General features: G+C 32.8%; 1 protein-coding gene across 3 annotated transcripts in view; it reads right to left on the bottom strand.

The window, feature by feature from the left end:
- The window catches only part of LOC123720386 (somatostatin receptor type 2-like), a 95,403-nt gene that overhangs the window by 41,645 nt on the left and 32,840 nt on the right, over window positions 1–20,918 (bottom strand). For 2 of the 3 annotated variants that reach the window (XM_045676972.1, XM_045676974.1), the window contains exon 2: window positions 3,726–3,784. The exons of the other annotated variant lie outside the window; for it this stretch is intronic. The gene's annotated coding sequence lies outside the window, so the exon portion shown is untranslated. The remainder of the gene's footprint in view (window positions 1–3,725; window positions 3,785–20,918) is intronic. 3 annotated transcript variants of the gene reach the window in all.

The following is a 20,918-nucleotide window of genomic DNA, read 5'->3' as shown; positions in this document are numbered from 1 at the left end:
AAACGATTGTTATTTACATACATATATTTTAGAATGCTGTATGTATATTGTTAGTGTGCCATATAAATAAATAAATATACTAAGAGGTCAGACTGTCAAACCGACCCATATATCCCCGAACTGAATCTAAAAAGGCCACGAATTTCCGAGCCCTCTAGCAAAACACAATCAAGGTAAATTGTCTTTACCTCTAGTAAAGATACTAGAACTTAGATAATAAAACTTAGCCAAAATAAAGTTACTTAGATGTCCGTCATTATATGGACCAAGATATTTCCGGACCAATTCCTAAAAGCCTACAAACTTGCGAGCTCTTTAACAATACGGTACGGCCTATGGTATTTGTATAAATTACCACCGTTTTTTGCCTTTTATATATTTAATATCATGAAAATGAACAACCAACTGATTATTTTAGACTGTGGCAGTAATGAAATTGCAATAAAACCGTGACCCATCTTTAAGCGCCGCTAACACATTAACGTCGCTTTGCTTATCATAAAATTGGAAACAAAATACAATGTTTACCGTCCATACGACTTGCTTGGAGGCAATTTGAGCATTCCTTTGTTTTACGACACACCCGTCACCAGATGAGTCACTTGATTGAAAACATCTGCGTCAAGAGTCGATTAGCTCACACTGATTTTAACTTAATTATTTTTACAGGTGCGTAAAAATAAGTGTTGTCAATTATTTTAATAATTTAAGTAAAATGAGTTGTGTCTTTGAAATGTTGAAAAACAAACTATCATTAGTATTTTTACAGCTGTTAGGTACAGTTTCTTTATTTCTAGCTTTCCTTCGGGATGCAACTCTCATTCCTGAGGTCTTAGGTTCGCTTCTCGGCTGTGCAGCAATGGACTTTCTTCCTATGTATTTAACATCCGCTCGAACGATGAGGAAACCGGCTTGCCTAAGACCCTTAAAGTCGACGGCGTACATCAGGCACAGGAGGCTGATTCTTTACTTGCCTATTAGATAGACAAATGATCATGATACAGATACATAAATCTGAGGCCTTAACCTAAAAAAGTATAAAACTTTCAGACTAATTAAATCTTTACTAAATGCCTTAAGTAACTGTTGACTTTATATTAACTACATTGACACTGTTAGGTGTATTTATACTTAATGCTATTTACTTGAACGTATTAAAATATATTATATGTTAATTCTTTGTTAGAAAGGTCAGCCTAAAAAATGGCACTGTGCCATCAAACGAAGCCTCGCCACTCAACTTATTTTCGTACAACTCTTGGGATACATTGCTTTGATAGAAAAATAAACGTACAACAATTTTTCTAGTTTCGTGAGCAATATCTCACAGTGATTGAGACAGAGATAGTTTCTTGATTCCTTTCCTAATAAATATTGAGAATTGCCTAGTTTATAAAAATAAATTAATATAAAAATAGCATGTATTTGAGTACAGTATACTATATAAATATAAAATAATATGTGTCTTTTTACTTTCTATTTTTAATGTATCATCTTTTTAGTTTAGTTTGTTTTTTTGTTCCTGTTTAGTTTTGTCTTTATAACTGTGTATAACATGTATTTATGCACTACTTGCCTATCTTATGTAATTTAATACATTATTATTTATTTTTGTTCTTTACTCACAGTGGTTACCTGGAAGAGATCGCTCGAAAGCGATAAGGCCGCCAGTTGCCCTCCTTTTGATTTAATTAATTATTTAAATAAATTAGTAACTACTTACGACGGAGTCCTCTCCAAATTCTTCCATTTGTTTCTCATCTTTACCATTTTCCAATTACCAATCTCTTTTTTCATCCTGCTAAGCCATTCCAAGAAATGGTCTTTTCGACCCATCTGTTAACACAAACGCGGGCAATACGAGCGGCCCATTTCTACTTTAACATTTTCGAGAGTGTTAAACATAGAAAGTGGGTTGGAGGCGTAACTATTGAATAATATGGAAAACCAAGAATGATAGAGGGAATGCTTGGCAGTTCGTTGAACTCAACTCGTAATGTCTTATAAGCACTCAGTTCTGAAACGACGCATATCGAAATGTTAAGCTTGAAAACGTATCCATCGACGTCCGCAGATAATTATCTAAACTTTTATCTTTTGAACATTATAGAGGATTGTCTATACGTAAGCATCTAAATTTAAATAAACGTTACTCTGGTTTGTATGCATATTAAGTACAAGCACAATGTATAACAATTTGTTAAAAAAAATCTCTTAACACACAAGCTGGTTAGAACTGGCCTTGCCCTCTTCTAGATTTTTAAATGTTTCTTGTATAAAAACCGTCCAACTTTAAGTCCGGAATACAAATAATGTACTGTATTTGTTTCATATTAATTATTTTTCTTAATAGATAAGAGGGAATCAGTCTTCTGTACTTAGACATACCCATCATCTTAGGTATGCCAGTTTACCTCCACCGTACGAACGCATGTTCATTGCCAACATAGAAAAAAAAGGTCATTATGTCATTCCAACACACGACCTCAGGGTTGAAAGGTGCTCAAGCCACTTGGCTAACACTGCTCCAATCCCAATAAATAAAGTTACCAGTTACGAATACTTTCGTAATTCACACGAAAACCGTTCGTTTGATAAATGTCTATAACCGTAGGATAATTTGTCTTGAAACGTGAGCAATATATCACAGCGATCTGAACAGAGTTTCTGATAGGCACTTTCGCTAGTAAATATTAGGAAACGATTGTTGTTTGATCCCAGGCATGTAATCCAGTAATCTCTGCCTGTGGCGAACCTCGAGATTCCCTTAATCCCATTCATCTACTTCATTTATTCACATATACAATCTGCTTTATTATATAGATATGCGAAATATTAAAGCGATGCCACCACTAGTTATGATACTTTAATTTTTATAGGTTCAAACCTCGGCTGTGGAAAGCTGAACAGATACAGAAAGCCCAAACCTGACATATTATGTCCGTTCTTAATCGCACGTATATTTTAATTCATTATCCAAATATAAATGTCTTTTATGATAACAAATGGAATATTGCATTAGATTATTAGCAATACTAACGAAGCAAACAATTATATAATTCAGTACCAAAGGAAACTTCTATACATAGATATATATAAAAAAGTTCAAAATTACTGCCTACTTTAAAAGTATTTAGGCAAAAACTTTCCATTCATTGTGTGAGGGCAGTTATGTAGCTTGGCGTATTGCCAAGTTGGGGAGAGATATACTTCATTCACCTATTAACAGTATTTGGTTTTTTTGGATAGGTATATCAATTCTATACATTGTTTACGTATCTATAGATCTGTGGACCAACGGCCCGGAAGGCCACGTAATATTAATTGATACGGCAACCTATAGACAATCACTCACTGCCAGAAGGCTTGCGAGGTTGTTGCTAGCCCCTTAATGAAATCTTTAGTCGTGTTGGTTTAGAAGAATGTTGAACATAAAAGTGCGCGTTAAAAAACCTAAAAAAGTTTCAACCGTTCAGTTGTAAACTGATAGACAGGGTGGAGATTTTCTTACCACTAGAATCTGTATTTTCAATTACAATTTCATTCAAAACTTTGTCATATTTGTTGGATCTTTTATAATCTTTAATAATTTCAATATAAATATAATAATTGTAACTCTTACTGAAAGTTAATAATAATACGATTGGCCTGAACTAAGATCTAAATCTCACAAAAATTTACGCAATTACAAATAGTTAATCATTTAAAAACCAATGAAAACATACCGTGACTGAGGAATTTCTTCAGGCGTAGTTTGTGAATATTAATTGCCTCTCAACAATATCTGGAACAAAATATAAATCATGTCTGTTTAGATGTATTTAACTTTTCAACATTTTCAACATAATTTATCGTCAATAATTATGAAATAGTCAAGCCACAGAGTAAGTTACTGGTAATCTTAGAATTTTTTACACGTAACGTAGAACACTAGAATTGTGGCAAAACTGATTAATTGAACTTATTTCTTATACTTAAGGACTAAAAAAAGACAACTCGTTAACTAATTGAAATATAACCTTTCTGTAAAAATAGTCACTCTCTCTTACTAATTTTTTTTTATTTGTAATGCCTAGCTAAGATTCACAAGTTTATTTTATCATTTATTAAAAACATTTTGTACTAATTTTGTACTTTATGTATATAAGCCCATATTACTATACTACGATAAATACAAAGCGACAAATTAGTACTTTATTCGTACGATTTTCGGATGCTGTTCATAATAACCCAATTGTGCTATTATAACACAATTTCGATATACACCTCGGAACGTAATCAAAAATACGAGTACTGTGAGCGTAATTGTTAACCGAAAAGCAATCTTCAGGCGCTGATTGCGTCTATAAAGTGATAGTGTGTGGGCGGACTGACAAATGGCGCACGGTGTTTTGTTTATATCTATTGTATTGTATTTACAATAATAATTGTAGTTAGGTATTACAAAATGTAACATATTTCATAGTAGTAAACCTAAATTAAATAAGTATAAGTATAGGTTACATTTTATAAAGTACTTTGAGAAGTCATTACTTCTTTTCTAACCCATTGGTTACTCTCGTCTAACAAACTCTATGTGTTATACAAACAATTGAATTAGAAAACCTTTAGCCATTCTGTTTATAGTATATTATAAAAGCTTATATACAATTCCGCACAAAATCATGCCAAAAACGACTACCGATCTACATAAAATAATTTTTTTTTTCCGATAAATACAATTCACAAATATAGTTTAACTTTTAATTAAAATGTATTTTTTAAACGTAACTGATTGATTACTAAAAGTATAAGTGATACTAAATAATCACAATTTAAAAATATTATTTAATCTTTATATTATTTAAAGACATTTCAGCGGACCGAGCGTTTTCTAATTATGGTTTACCAACATTAATATGAAACTACTTATCATGAAATTACCTGTTTTATAGATTAGCTATAATCGGTTTGGTACTAGCTAGTCCTGTTTGAATGCATCGGCTGCACCCGACAGAGGTGATCGACAGCGTAATTATCACGTCATACTATGAACATATTGTTATTAATAGAAACAAAAGACTATAGAGCAATCAGCATTATTAGATATTACCCAACAGCTTTACGAGTCTTGACCTGAATGAATGAACCTATTTGTTATTAACAAATAGAAGACTTCTGTGCCTGTCACGTTGATTATCGGGCTTGAAACGCGCAGTGCGTTCACTCAGCATTAAGAGTCGCACGTTATAGCCCACAACACTATTCTAAATATATAAAGCAGTGGATGTTTTTGGTAGTTGTAAAAAGAACAATAAACATAAAATTGTTAATTTTTATCGGCAACGTTGCGTTTTTCTAGTTCTGATACTTGATAATCTGTCTTACCTCACAATACGAGCAAATATAATGCGCTGCAGGTATTCGAACGCACGCTATTAATTCGAAAATCGTACACTTTATCATTATTTTCTTAATAGGAATAATTTTTAAATGTAAACCAGCTAATTTTATTCTCAATGACAGATCACTGGGCGGGGATCATCACTCGCATTCTAGCCACAGCAATTTTCCGCTTCATCTATAAAGAGTATTTGATACGTTCAACTGGGACGTACATTTTATATCTCGTTCGATCAGCATGCACTCGGTATATAAACTTTATGTGAATAAGATTGCTGCATAAAAGCACTAGCGTGAATAAAGATTTTGAGGAAAAGGAAGCGGAGCAATTTATAAAAAAACGATATTAAAATTGAATATAACTCTCACTGTTTACGTGAGTGTACTTATCTATCACTACATATTTTAAAACGGGAAGGAAGATAATAGTGTAATTTGTCAATATTTTAAATAAATTGAATTCATTTAAATCTTATATGGAACTACATATTTAGATATTTTAAATTATTTAAGTTTGTTACTTATGTACAAATGTTTTAATATGTAAGTATGTAAAGCCTCTAAAAGACGAACTTTATTTGGGCTTAAGATACGAATTTTGACATTAACAGAAACCTTTTTAAAGAGCGAGGGGCTGCCAGAAGGCTCGCTATTGCTTTGCTGGACCCAAAGACGAATTTAATAAAGCTTTAAATCTGAAGTCAATATAATTTATTTTAGCATTAGCATTTATTTAAATATCGTAATAATGCCAATTTTTGTTTTAAATAAAATGAATTTAAATAAAATAACGACTAACTTTATTAAAGATATTCGGCTTATTCCTAACATTTCTCTTCCCCTTTATTTAAATTAAAGAAATTTAGTAAAAAGCATTTTTTCGCCAAGATCGCAAATAAAACTATAACTTAAATAGTTAAGAACTTTAAACTTCATTACAGTTTTAAGCATATTTCAAAGTTATTTAAAATAAAAATCAGAAAATTAAAGAAAGATTCTCAGTTAATGCCAAGAAATATTATATCCCGAAGGCAGTTTTATTCAAAAATACTTTAAACAGAAATTTCACGTTCGCTCGGTAAGTTTTCAACGCTGTAGTTTTTCCACAATAAAGCCAATAAATCATAAAAAAACTGAGTCGATTTTACCTCTATTAAAATTCAGGTTATATTAAATTCAAAGCGAATTTCTCACAGCGCAAAGATTTTACGCTTTAAAAATACTTAAATGAATATTATTTGCAAGTGAAAGCCATGACTAATACCTATTTTGTTTTGTTAGTTTATTTTTGATATGTTGAAATTGAAAATTATAATTTTTTAAACATAGCAAACAACCTCACTTATATAGTCAAAAGTCAAAAAAACATTTATTCATATAGGTAACACAATGTACACTTATGAACGTATAAAAAAAGACAAATATACACTAAATGCTTCTAATTTTAGATTAACTGACAGTTCTCAAATCAAGGGCGTAGAACGGAAGAGAAGAACTGGCATCAAACTCTCCGCCACTCTTTTTAAACGCCAAATTCTTTTTTTTATATTAGCCAAGGTTTGTAAGGAGCTGCAAAAATTACACCATGTTCCGCATGACATCAGCAGGAGGCATGGTGAAATAGGAGCACGCACTTACATTCTCGTGGGAACAACACAGAAATACATATTCGAAATAAATAGGGCCTCAGCACACAACTATTTATTATTATAACTATTTTATATCAATGTTAGTGTCAACCTTTTTAAAAAAATTGTAGAAATAAATTTAGTTTCTTACATACATTAAGGATAATCAGGTTTTTAATAAAATAAAATAAAAGTTTTTTGAAAACAGTATATATATAAGATAACAATTCACTTTACATTATGAAACGTTTGCGGTGCAAAGTTACTACTAATAAAATCTACAAAAGCTTTTTCGTTTACTTACTTTTTAACAATTAAGTTCGTGGCGCCGTATACCGTTACTTAGCTAATAAGCTCACTCTTAATACCGATCTAAAGAGCCTTTTAGTCTGATGGAGAGTTGCATTGTCCGTGCATAATAACGAGAAGTGTTCATTCAATGGTTACTTCATTCTATAGCCCATGTGTTTAACGTTCTAACAGTGTCTACTCTGGGACATAAAAAGACTTTTTACAGCTCCTGTTTGAGAACATTCAGGTGTGAATTAGGTTTAGAATCTAAGCTAAGATTATGGCCGTAGACGAAGTCTTGAATACACTTTTTGTGCATGTATTTAATGTAAAAAAAAACAATAATATAATAATTATATTGTAATTAAATATAATTGTAATTATTTGTTATAAAAATGTTGAATTGCATTTATGACCCAAAAACTTATCATGGTATACTTTGATATTAAACATCTCATAATCTCCGTAGCTCGGTAGTATTTGAATTAAACTCATTGCAATGTCAATAATTCGTGTACAATGAATATCGGAAACCTTTAGTAATTTCGAGATTTCCAAAAGCCCAGTTTGATCAAAATGTCTATCAAACAACCGTACGTCAAGTATTCATATGGTATTTAAGACAATTTATCATTTTGTATCAAAGGATTCTAGTTAAAGTTTGTTCATGAGTGATTGATAGCGGGATCGGTTCCCGAAAATTCAATGTGTTGGCATCTTATCAAAAGGGTACAATATATCACTTATGAAGGGTCTTCATAGTAATACAAAATTCAGGTCTGAACCCTGAAATGTATGTAGTATAAAAATCACACTTAAACAATAAAGTACTTACATAACTTTCATTATATTAAAACAATAATATTGGTATAAAATTGAAGTATTTTCTTTGAAATTGGCTCGTCGGCTAGTGTGCTATTCTTGCAAAGTAATTGAGGTTCAAACTTCAAGTTCCTTCTAAGAATAACATCCTATATTTATATAAATTACTAGCATGCATTTGCGTGGATACAGAGTTACGCCTGGTTTAGGCGTATAAGGCGGCTAGTTATATAGTTACGGAAGGTATGTATTGTTTCTTTAATGATGATGTAAATAAAAATCTGTATCTAGGGTAAAGATCTGAGGGTAGGACTTGTACTCGTTAACTGTAAAGATTGTCTTATAAACGTAGTACAATCCTCAATAAGTAGAATAAAACGTATTGACACACGAAGTCATAGGTCGTGTTAAGTGTCGTTTCTAACTGTCACCACTTTGACTACCATCTCAAGTCTGACTCTAAATGTTAACCAAGGAACCCCCCAACACTATTTTAATATATAATGTAGAGTGATTTTTATTATTGTAAAAAAAAATTAAACATAAAATAAATTAATAGCAAATTGTAAATATATTAATAGCAACCGATCTGGTTATTTTTTTAAAGGCCAAAAACCAACGGCAATAAAAGTTATTCAGTAATTTTAATAAGCAAATATTTCTCATATGTATAATATTAAATAATAAGTTATAATTATCAGGATATGTAAAACATAGGTTTATCTTATCTGTCGGGATGTGGACACGAGACAGGGATTCAGATGATAACGCTCGCTAAACACAATCTACACCCACACGAATTTATGAAAATTATAGTCAAGTATCGAACTTAAGTTCTTTGTAGTTGTTAGATTTGTCATCTTTTATAATAAACCGCTACTTGCATTTTTTTTTAATACTAAAGATCATGTGTGGGCCTGTGTATCCGGAAGCTATATCCAGGATGCTCATGCTCCTTTCCCTCCCCCGGTGAAATAATATGCGCTGGTTCGGCTGTGGCGTGTCAGTATAATAAAAAAAGGAATCCAATAATCGATAAGACTAGCACTTACCATCAACGGTGGTGCATCTCACTTCAAACACTGGACTGGACTGATGAATCAAAATAAAAGTAAATGCTATATGGTATGCGGTATATATTTAGTGCGCACGCGACAGCGGTTAAAATTTAACTCCCTTGCGCCATTACGCCGGGACACCACCTACCATCTCCGGTTCGTGTGTCAAACTCAATTAGCCGACCGATTTAGCGCGAACAGATCATATACAATAACTTACTTTTAAAGTCATTTTCAAAAAGATAATATGTGATTTAATAATTATACCCTTATTATAATTTCATGTAAAGAAAGTTAAAAAATAATATTTAAAACTAGACAAGTGTACATTGAATTACAATTTACCTTAAATCAAAATAAGACCCAAAATGGTGTCATAGGTAAACATTAGTATTATCAAAGAAGAATGCTGTTTGTTACTACAAAACATACATTAAATTTTGCAAGTTATATATTTTTAGTTATAAAAGGTGACGATAGACTGACAAAACAAGAGTCCGAAAAGGTTCAATTTGTTGCGAGTTAATGAGAATAATTTTGTATTCATATAGAACTGATGCCTATTATAGTTTAATTTATGCATCTAGTTTCCACATTACAATGGCATCGTGATTCAATAAAAGTTTGAGTTCACGATAAAACTCCGAAATCTGTTAAAACATTTAAAAGTATATATATGCCTTGGTATTAGTTGTGCGTGATTTAAGTTTTTGGTTCAACATGAATTTTATTAATGACGAATATCTCAATAGCAAATTGTCGCTCCATAAATCTCTTTGATGGCCGGAGGCATGCTTCGTTATTAAGAACGCAATCTTACTTCGCAAATATATTTTTTCTTTTTAAAATCATCTAAATGAAATTGCTTGAACTATTTATAGGACAACAGCTGGTCCGTTGAGTTACCGCGACGCTTTTAAAAACTTAACAAATATTTAATTGAATTTCAATCATATACCTTTTCATAAATTTCAATCAAAAATTCAGCTTCTTTATTACCATCTAATAAAGGCAATCGAAATGTAAGTTATATAGTTGTCTATAGTTCACTTTCTAAGAACAAACATAAATTTTTACGATCTAATAGCACTCCCTCTACCATAAATAAAAGTGTTCAACCATTGACATCCCTATATTTTCAAAGAGCTATAAAACTTCGTTTAAAAGCTGAATGTATCAGAAATATGCGGCACGTATGATGTCTACGAAATGTGTCCGTTAGAGATATTTCCGGTACGCTCGCCACAGACTCAAAACTGCAAGCGATGCGGCTCGGAACCGATATTCAGTCTTTAAATAATAGCTGTATCGCCGAAACTATTTCGATAAAACTGTCGCGTTGCGTATACCTAGCGTTATTTATTATCTGTGTCCACTGGGCTCCGCCCGCCGTGGTCACTTAAGTCTGTCGAAAATATTATCAGCACAGACTGCATTTGAAGTTTGCAATTTACGGGACAGAAGATACATCATTTTCCTACACACTGTTATAACCAAAATATGATTTATGGTTCTCAAGTGGCTGCAGTATTGACATTTCATTAAACAATGCCTTACGAAAATATAGTGTAGTAGCTAGCCGGGCGAATCTCGACCCTGAGTTCGTGCATTTCACGCCGGTTGTGAATGGGTTTGGTCTATGGTGACCCAAAAACCGTGCGTCACCAGTAGACACGAAGCCAATTTGAGGCGAAGACGCATAAAACGCCCACAAAGAGCACCACAGAATTGTATAATATTGCCATTATAATTTTTCTAATCTAAAAACAAAACATTATTTGATATAGGTAGCTAGTGAAATCTTTGTTATATAGCGTTAATGTTATTAAACCTTAATAAAACTTATTAATATCTATAGGCTAGACAGTATTAATTGTATATAAAAATATGGTGCGATGAACAACGATTTGTTTGTTAAAACGCTTAAAATAGTTTTGGAAATGATTTAATGTAATAAAGCCGAAATAATTTAATATACGGACCCGAAAGTCCCGACCGAAAGTCTGACCGATATAACTAATTTAACTATATAAAAATTTTCGACGTTTCGCCTGCTTTACAGCGTGCGTGGTCACGGTGAGTGAAGACAAAAGGTGTTGAATGTCAAAAGTGTCACAGCTGTAGAGAAAGTTGTGTTATCTGTATTTATTTCCCCGCAGTTGGTAGCGACTAAAAGATGACGGGTTTTTGCAGAAATTACTCACGGTATCCTCTATTCATTCACGTATAATAATACAAATAGCTTTAATCCGGTAAAAAAATTGTTTTCTTTCAATGTGTAGCTATGTTAACCAAAGACAATACTATATAAAATTCACTCGGCTAAAAGTGACTGCCTCCAACAAACAGAGGCCTACAACAAGAAATTTTCTGTTTTTAACTGTGTACAGTCAGTCATATTGTACTGATAAATTATCAGTAGTTTGGGGCACCTTTTTAAAATAATACTGTATTTCTTGTACAGATAATATATATCGGAACAATAGGGTTACTGTCAGCTACCATTGCCATTGTATGTCAGTAAGTTAATTAATTAAAAAAGTTAAAGTCAAATCGATCATCAATGTGAACTCTATCATATTCCGACAACGAATGTTGTAATATTTCGGCCATACAATGCGCAGAGGTGATGAGAAACGGATCGTGGTTGGTAACATAGGAGGAAAAAGGTCACGTTGCCGTCCACCATCTATGCGTCCATGCGTCGGGTTTTCTCTCTCCCAAAAATATGGCCGATGGCTGGCCATGCGTCATACTCGTAAACGGGTGCTACTTGTGGTGACTGATGGTACCTGAATTCGTGTATGCGGTGATGTTTGTTATGTATGTGTGTGTTGTTCCCACGAGAATGTAAGTGCTTGCTCCTATTTCACCATGCCTCCTGCTGATAGAGGATCTTTGATAATCTGAGACAAATCTTTGTTTTTAATTTATTTTATTATAATTTATTACTTAAGATGTCATGTGGAACATGATGTAATGGTTACAGCTCCTTACAAACGTTGTGTAAAAAAAAACTTGGCGATTAAAAAGAGTGGCGGAGAGTTTATTGCCAGTTCTTCTCTTCTGTTCCACGCACTTGGTTTGAGAACTGACAGTAAATGTAAAATTAGAAGCATTTAATGTATTTTTTTTGACGTTCATAAGTGTACATTTTGTTACCTATATGAATAAATGATTTTTTACTTTGACTTTGACCAATTAGATGGACCAATCAAGCAAAAGATTCATCATCCTCAAATCGATCGAATCGTCCATCGTACACTATGGACAGAAACCAGTAATTATCGATAATAATAGTAATTACATAGGGATTATTTTTATAAAAATTAATTTATTAGCACTTTAAACATGTGAACAGCAATTTATAAATTTGCTAAATGTACGGTGTGGTGGAACTTTAATGCATTTCCATTACGGCAACTACTCAATACATTATTTATTAATTTGTGTAAATTGTTTTTGTGCTTAAACAAGAGTTAATTCTTAATGTAATAGATACAACAATAATATAAGGTTTTAACATTAAGGTAGACGAGACATTTTGTAATAATTTTATTTATTGTATTTATCTTATCAACTTAAATGTTTGTTTCGAGAAAATGCTCATAATGTTAAAGTGCACACAATAGTTGATATCTATGCAAATGTTTTAGATGATGTATTCGGTACCTAAGGACGGAGTAAGTCACGTTTCACTACAGATAAGTTTTTACTCGAAACTTCTTACGTATAGACTTATTCATTGTCTACACGATTGTGATTACTAAGAAAAAGAGCTACTATTTTCTTGTACAAAAGTAATTCTAGACAAAACTAAGTTCGAGGGTGGATTTTAGGATTTTCTTAAACCACTTTGTTGAATGAAAGTATCAACTACTTTAATCTTCAACATTAACTTATATACTAAATCAAGGGTAGTGGGGAAACGACTTTGAATAAAAATTGACGCTATTATGGTTAATTATAACAATACATTAGGCTATAGATAAAATTTAGTTTGAAAAATATTTTATTATATTTTAAACTAAAACTCAAGGGCACATTTACCAACCTTCATATATTATTTTAGTACATCAATGGATATGACTTTAAAAATGTATAATATATAATTTTATCGTCATGCTATTTTTATAATATTTGCCTTAAAAATATTGCTTTATTCCACAGAATTACGTTAATGCCCTGGCGTTAACAAAACATCGCCCCAACCGTGTCACCTAAAAAGGGATTGTGAAAAACCCAATTAAAAGTTAACAAAGCAGCTAACTCGACAGTGTTCCCGCCTACTCAGAGTCAGTCTCATTCAGTCATTATTTTAATTAATCCAGTATCTAGTTTCAGTCGCGACTCGAGTGCACACATAACCCTTCGTGCAAAGTCAGACTGCTCTCAAGTATTATGTATCATCTTCTCTAACTAAAAATATTGTATGTTTTTCTAAAGCCACGCTATATGAAGACTACATTAAGTAATAAGTTATTAGAAGTTGTATTCTTTGTTTATTCAAATTTTGTACGCCGTGCCGCTGAGAATCGATTTAAGTGTGATTTTAATAGAATAGATGTTTTTTTGTATAGTTCTTTAGACGACATTTTTTATTTCTATCCGATTTTATAAACTAATGATGTAAAATCCTACATATTTAAATACAAATGAAAGAACTAGAAATAAATATATATCTGGCCTGTGGATTCCGCTCTCAATTATATAAAAATATTCGTTTCCAAACTTTTGTCACATGAAGTCATCAATAATATATTTCGCGGTGACTATCGCATGAATCCAATTAAACTTTATGAATATTTCACGAAATCTATGGTCAGACACTGCTGCGAGATTTATATAATCTGTGTAATTGTGTTAGCCTTGACTGTGACAAAATTGTCAAAAAAGGGAGAAAATAAAACTGTGTCACATGTGTCGTCTACTTGTGAATTATTCTTGACCTTATTTCCATCGCTATGCTTATGGATCAGTTTCAGTGGAGTTTAATTACAATGATCGGATTAAACGAGCGGAAATTCCAATAAATAATTAATGAAATTCCGAAAAACACGCTGTTACAACGACTCGTTATGAAATTCAACGAAACCCAAGTGACCGCGGTCTAAACACTCGCAGAATTCGTAGTATTTTGCCCTCGTTTTATGTTAACTGTGCCTTATTTAATATTTTTATATGATTGTATATTTTTTGGTGTTCTACCAAATATTTTATCAAATCTCAGATCGTATTTCGTCCACAGACTATAGATATTATTTATCTGTGGTCGCACCCGATTTGCACTTTTGGCGCTATCCGTCACACACCAATTTTTTATTAGATCTGATCCCAATTTATTATATAAAATATGTCAAAATGTACATACAAACGAACTTACTATGATACAGTTTCACAAACTACTAATACGTATTGTAGTCATTACAATATATCTAATTATATTTAGGAAAGAAAAAGTGATAAAAGTTCTTCTAAAATATTTACAAGAATAATTAAAAGCCCAACAAGGGTAAATAATTCGTTATAATATTAAATGCTTGTTATAATTGGTGGTAATTAAGGGTGAAATAATCGGGCGGAAACAATCGTAACACTTGTCTTCGCCCATAAACCGACGTACCAAATGGTTATTTCATCTCTTTGTTCATAACGTGGGCTGATTACACTAATTTTATTAATTATTCAATATATACCGAACTAAATACGTTCTTTGATGTAGCTACCATCACTATACTGATATAATAATTGATATGCCTTATATATTTGTATATAATCAGTTTTAGACAATTGTATGGAAAAGAGCAATTACAAGTGCAAGCAGCAAAATATTAATTACAATAATGTGCATAAAAATGTTTGTCGCAGATTCGAAGCGATTAAAATTAGCCAAATAGTTATCACTATCGTTGTCCGACTTTTAGATTTTATTTTAAAGTAAGTCAATTAGTACAACCGGCGCAGGTGTAGAGCAGAATGCAATGATCGATACAACGCACTACTGATAAATTGACTTTGACACATTGACAATTTACAAACTGTAATATGTCTATATACGTGTGTTGTGATTCTAATAAAACAAATGACATTTTGTTCTCTGATAACATTATCTGTGACATGTATATCTATACATTTCTATAATGTAAATTCATTAAATTAATGCGATAATTTAATACGATTCATCACAAAATATTATTCCTAATTTTAGTAAATGCTGATATCAAACTATCGGTAGACATATAAGGGCCAAAGTTAAAGCCTTGGGAGGTGACATTGCAGTCTATACTGTTGCAAGGCTGTATGAAATGCACAGAGCAGTAAAGTCTGGGTAAACACATACGTAAACAGGCCGCGCCTCATTCCGTCACGTTCCGTTTTCACATCGATTCCTGTAAGCTGTGCCCGGGGACAGATATGCCGTAATTCAATTCGATTTAAGTTGGGCCGCTCCTGATTTATGAGGCAAGGGTAGTTTATTGTTTTGTGAACCCAACTTATTACTGAGACAAATAAATTTACAAGTTTCTACAATAACGTTAATTCTGATAATTTTCAAATAGAAATTGTAGTTTCCAAGATTCATACAAAAATGCATTCAAGTATTGAAATAAGAGGCGGAATATTTCTATCTTTTGTTCTTTCGCGGGGCATATTATAGAACTTCAGCAAGCTGATAAATTAAGAATTCTAATTTCTTTGAAAATAATATTTTTTCTCTTTGTAAGAGGACGTTTGAGCTGACAAGGGTGTACGCGTAGCCGATTCGTACTCTACACTCCAATTAATATAATGAGATTGGTTTTATTTCCTTAGTTCAAACATCTCATTAACCTTAATAGTACATTTTTGTTTCATGTCTATGTAAATGCTATTCATTCGCACTATGAACCCTACATAATATTAGAGTTACTAAAAGTATATAAGGTGGCTTTAAAGAAAATTACTTTTCTCGTAAATAGATCATAGATTATACAGTAGATTGTAACCCTTTTTTATTAATAGGGATCTTATTATATATACGTCATTTGCATACTTATCTAGTTTTATCTTTTTACGGAACTAGCAACTGACCTGGCGTAGCCACTTCTAAAAACATGTTTAATATCCATAGGCAAATGAAGGCCCGCGATTCGTGTCACTATTGTTGCTATTGTAAAACACATCAGTACTATTGTAAAGAAAGTTCTTGTAAAGAAATCTGAACCTTCCCAATATTTTGGATAACATTGTAGCCCCTATTACCATAGCTAAGTTTCTAAGTGTTTACAGGACAAAGCTTAGTAACAAAACATCCGTATTTAGAGTTTCTGTAAGAGTTTAACTCAATTAAGATATATACTATAATTATATATTATACTCGTCAAATATTTATATCCATACCATACCATACAAACAATCGATGGGTAAACAGTATCTAATTGATCAAGGTAAAAAAAGCAAAGTTTTATAAAGAAATATAAACATACAATTTTTCACGTTATTGGTAGTATATTGCTGAATGAAACTTTGAATTTAATCTCAAAGCTCAAGATTAATCTGCACGTGTAAAATCTCTCTAACGCCTATTATATCATCTATTTCCAGAATTGCCATGTGGCGTGTTGAATGGAGGCTTTACAAAAGGATTACATGTTACAAAGTTCATTGTTTGGAACTCGCCTTACGTTAACTGAAATTCAATATTATTCTCAGCTCACTCAAAACTCATTCAGTTTCACCCTTTTGAACTTTAAAATCTCATGGGAATACAGTTGATAATATATAGCATTTGTTTCCTTTAGATTTATTGTTAAACGTTACTAATAATCTAGAAATACAGGTAACACTGAAAATGTTTAGAAAATGAAAAACGGCTTAATGTAGAAAGTTGCCATACTTTAATTGATTTTAAGTAATCTCCTTTCCTCTCTACACATCGTCAGATTCGATGGAACCACTGAGAAAAGCAGTGGGCCCATTCATCCTTAGGGCTCTATGGCATTTTCGTACGCTTTCACCGCATCTTCAGGGCTCGTAAAGCGAATAACTCGAATTAACTTTAATACTTGGGAATGAAAGTCACCAGGTCGGGACTGTATGACTCATTATCTCGACACCTGCCATAGACAAATATTCACCAGTCCACGCAAAGGTGTTTCTGGTCGTCGGTTAAAGTATGGGGAATCCATCGGGTACAAAGCTTCCTGAAGCCGAAATGTTCGTGTAATATTTTTTGAACTTGACTCATACCAATGCCGAAGCTTGCTCGTATCTGCTGATAGGCCACTCTCTTATCTTCCGACGCACAGCACTGATGTTATCTTCAGTAGTCGCTGTTAAAGGATGTCCCTTACGCGGATCATGATTGAGATTGCTACGTCCACGCTTAAACTCGTTAAACATTGTAAATAGTGGCACGAGATTGGGCTTCATTAAGAAATACTAATCGCAGCCTATTATAGCTTTGTTATTGAGTAAGCCCTCAACGAAAGTCATAATAAATCATTGACCGAAAATGTTCTCGCGTTATTTCAACATGTAATGTAAGAGTTTTAGATTTGCCGCTAATTCACAAAAACAAATGACAAATCAATGCAATATACTACATTAGGTTACCAAAGAGTTCTAAAATTGAAATTCAAAAAAGTTTTCATTAGCAATGTTTGTAACTGGCCCTTTTTAAACATTTTCAGCGTTACCCACGTATTGTTTAAACTAATAAAATCAACATTGATTTACTTATTGGATTTTATTTAGAAGACTCACACGCATTTAGACAATAAAGTCAGTTTTTGACAGATCTGAAGTAGCGTCTCTCCATACAATTTGTACACGTGTTTACAATACGTTGTATGTTCGGTAAGGCCTCTAAATCCTTAGGTCAAACTCTACGATTAGCATACTACAATAAAGCCTGTTTCACAGCTCTCATTCATATATTCTAAAACTACTAACCTTTATGACATTTATTAAGGTCCTTATAAGTAGTATATATACGTATAATGCAGAAATATTGGGGAGACTGCGGTTGCGCATGCCAAATAATCACACTCGGCGTGGTCGCAATTGCTTGCAGTGCCTCGAGCGCCTACAAATTAACTCAGAGAAGCGGCATTTACGCATGTCTTGCGCACCCAATTGCATTATTTTTATTTAGTTATAAATAGGATTAGGATTTTTGTTTTGTTCATATTATGTTTTTAGTTTAATTTTTAAATTAATAAGTTTTCTATTGTATTCATTAGTATTTACTGTAAAAAGAGGAAATAAATAAATACAAATTCTTTATTCTACACGAGCGTTATTCGAACGCTTAAGTTTTTTTTTATTACTGACACAGGCTCTGTTTATTTATTAAGCAAATAATAATCTGCATAAAAAATACACGATCGTTATTGTCGCGCGATCACTACTAAACCAATAAATCTAATTTTATATTAGATGTAGACTTACCTAATTCCATACCAACGCAGTTTACTTTATTACAGTACTTTATTAAGCTGATTACACAAAGGCTGAGCATTGACCGTGTTTTAGTTTAGGCCAAAGAGCGAAAACCGAGTTTAGTATCGGTCCTATGTCAATACCGGTTACGTGAAATCAACTTAAATTGGTCTCTTTATACAGCTATGTTTTCATTTCTGTAGTTATGTTGATATGTATAAAGGTGGCTGTTGTTCCCGTAACAATCAAATAGGTCGTGTAAAGGATATACTTTACTGCTATCAGCAAGTGTTCAGTGCGTATATAAGCGGAAAATGGTGGAATGTGTAGAACTTATCATCTCATGACACTCAGAGACTGGTATGCATTACTAATATGCAACCTTTGATCCTATTTTGACATGAATATATAAACAGAAATGATAATAGTACTTTGTTCTGCTCGTAGCAAAATGAAACGGCAATTATACGTAAAATACAGTAAGACTATGTGAACCTGTTGCACTTACTTTAGCTGAAGCTGAGATATTGGCAGCTATCAGTACAGCTTACTGCGGCTTACCGGCATTCAGCAGCTTACTGGAGTATGAGTAGAAGCCGCGACCTCGGCCCAACAACACGTTCTACTTAGACTAAATTTAAGATCTATTTCGTGACTTTTATATCTCGATACACCGATATGGTACGATGGAGTTACATTATGTTCTCTACTGACCATAAACAATTATTACCGCCGCATAAACTATTGTAGAACAAATATGATTTAACCAGTTGTAGTTATGTATAGATCCAATTAAATTTTACGGAGAACACAATCAAAATAAGATTCTTAATTCTTAGAAATATATTTAATTGAAGCGTGCCTGCGTGTATTTCTGTAAGAAATATTTAGAATAAATATTTCACTTAAATAAGTGAATTGAAAGCGTTTAAATTATCATTATCACCCGAATGAGTCCCCACAGGTGCTGAGTGCGAGTGTTCTTAGACGATGAAGTAATCACAAAATGAGGGAGGTCGTCATTCATAATGATTAAGTATCTATCGTCTCATCGCCTTACCCCCGGCGCTATAAATCACATTTACCGTTCACTGTCAGTATATCGCTCCCAAATCGCTGAAATATATGACGGACCGCGTTTGATACCGATAACGTGGAGGAAAATCGCTTTAGATAGTTATTAAGAGACTGTTTATGTATTATATCATATGATACATAACATCGAGAGGCGTACAAAGCATTGACAATTAATTCAATTTAAAATTAAATACAATTCTTTCTTTTTTACACTTCGTTCACTCCTACGTCACAGGCTCAGATAAAGTGAACCAAAAATAACTTTATCGCGATAAGGAGTTATGTAGTTCATTCACCTTCACCTTCATTGTGGCTCCAGTGAATTGGCAATTGTCAATTTCCTTTGATTTTGCTGTGTCGTCACCCATTATGTTTCGAAGGAACTTGCCTTGACAGTAAATATAATAAATCATTCGTAATATGAAATATTTTCACGTACCATTTAGGAAGAGGACTTTAGCTAGTTTCCCGAGATTTACACGGCAACACAAAGCTAAGACTCTTTACAGAAGCCTAAAATTCCACCCGCCTTTATTACTGCAATATCGGCCTAGTAAAACGAAGGGTGTTTTCGCCTTTGTGGCTAGTTTTTTGCACAAATAGAAGACGAGCAGTAAATCTGAGGAATGAATGGCTACCCTCATTACGAACTTCCGAGATCCCTCAAAAGAATATTTGGTTAATAAAACCAAGTCATTCATGTGAAAAAGGCAGTATGTAAGAAAATGTTTGAAACTAGCTAAGTGTAAGTAACACATAGACTTTGTTATCAGTTATCAGTGTTACGTTAGAGCGTGATAGGTACTAATTACCAACACGCGTATCTTATCACGCGTACGCATGAATATACTAGCCCTATGCTTTGGTACTTGCTCTCCATTCCAAAATCATATAATATAAATACGTCATAAAATATGAATTGTATTTATCCTGTTCATTTCCAAAAAGGTTTGCACAGTCAATAATGTAAAACAATTAAGCATTCATCGAATATAAATACGTGAAATGGGAGTAAATACGAATCACATTATTCAAACTCAAGTAAGAATAACGTTAATACAAGGGAATAAGCAAAAGGAGTGAATAACAAAGACCTTGAGGACTCGTTAATATGTTTTGAAGAAATAATTCATGAGATCGGTATACGACTGGTATTATACCCTCAATCACATTATTGCCCCCCCCCCCCCAAACATGGAGCTGCTTTCGCCTTTGCAGTTACTGTTATTTCATTTTA

This window comes from Pieris brassicae, chromosome 2 (genome assembly GCF_905147105.1).
Source record: "Pieris brassicae chromosome 2, ilPieBrab1.1, whole genome shotgun sequence".
NCBI classification, from domain to species: Eukaryota; Metazoa; Arthropoda; class Insecta; order Lepidoptera; family Pieridae; genus Pieris; species Pieris brassicae.
This window is presented reverse-complemented; position numbering and strand designations above follow the sequence as displayed.